General features: G+C 44.9%; 1 protein-coding gene across 1 annotated transcript in view; it reads right to left on the reverse strand.

Annotated features, from left to right (window-relative positions):
- The window catches only part of LOC140342183 (C-C chemokine receptor type 3-like), a 3,941-nt gene extending 3,647 nt beyond the window's left edge, over positions 1 to 294 (reverse strand). The window contains exon 1 of the mRNA XM_072428283.1: positions 140 to 294. The gene's annotated coding sequence lies outside the window, so the exon portion shown is untranslated. The remainder of the gene's footprint in view (positions 1 to 139) is intronic.
- Between the last annotated feature and the right edge of the window lie 998 nt (positions 295 to 1,292).

Below are 1,292 nucleotides of genomic sequence, written 5' to 3' on the forward strand. Positions count from 1 at the left end.
CTGAGCCAGTCCCATCAGTCTCTGTACAGAGGAGCTGACACTCTAATACCCCCTTCCCCAGTCACACACTATTATTATACATTTATATAGCACTGACATATACCATATCGAAGTTCACTCGTACAGATGACATTCTTACCAGATGTGGGTGACAATGATTCAGTAATTCTCGGTCTCCCCGCTGACCCCGTGTACTCTGCTGTCTCATAAAGAAAATAAAACTGTGCTGCAGCTGATGTACTTCTAACAAAACAAGAAAGCAGAAACTTTCATTGTCACTCGCCGTATTGTGTTATCACAACTGGCAGCGAATATTTCCAACTCACTGAGTTTGTAGAAGAAATTGTTTCATGATTCCGCACAACTCACAGCTGTGATAGGCCATCTGTTGATCTTTATGTGTGGTGGAACTACAAGTCTCAGCATGCCTTGCAGGTTTCCCAGCCAGACTTGTACACTATGCAGAAAGGGAGATGATGGGAGTTGTTGTTCGGCCATATCTGGAGACCACTTAATTGCCCCATTCTGTGTTACAAATTATGAAATTGAATTAGAATTTCCGTTGGGCCAAAAATATTTAAGTTTCTTCCAACTAGAACCCGTCAGGTACCCTAGGGCCCCTTTACATTTTTTTCGTGGCTTATTAACGCATGGTACGCTGCATTTATTAAAACCTGATATGCACTCTGACCTGCCCCAATTCCTGACCACTCTGGTGCGGCGATATTGCCCTATGGCATTGGGGTGCCACTTATAATGAATGGGGCCACAGCGCATCCGTTGCAGCAATCACACATTATCACGGTGTAGATGTTTGAAGCAGTCCCTAATCCAATTTATGAGATAAAAATAGGATAACTTGGCAATATTTGCCCCGTCTTACTTGTGCACCGCCCTCTTCTGGTCATCCACAGATTTTCTACTGGATTCAAGTCTGGGCTCTGTCTGGGCCATTCCTAAATTTCTCCTGGTGGTCTTTGTTGATTTGGATGCTTTGATGAAATTCCTCTTCAACTTCAGCTTCACCTTCCACTGAAGCCCCAGATGAAGAAACCACCACCACCATGCTTTACAGTGTGGATGGTGCTCTTTTGGAATTTCGGAAATGTTGTTTTTGAGCCAAGGGTACCTTTTAGAATTGTGGCCAAAAGCTCAACCCGGGTCTCATCAGACCAGAACACCTTTTGGGTGACTTGATGTATTTTTTTGCAATCTTTGGCTTTCATCTTGCAGCCCCTCCCCACAATCCAGAGGGGTGGGCATCGGGTGGGCGTCGGGTTCTTTGCCACGTC

This window comes from Pyxicephalus adspersus, chromosome 12 (genome assembly GCF_032062135.1).
Source record: "Pyxicephalus adspersus chromosome 12, UCB_Pads_2.0, whole genome shotgun sequence".
Lineage (NCBI taxonomy): Eukaryota > Metazoa > Chordata > Amphibia > Anura > Pyxicephalidae > Pyxicephalus > Pyxicephalus adspersus.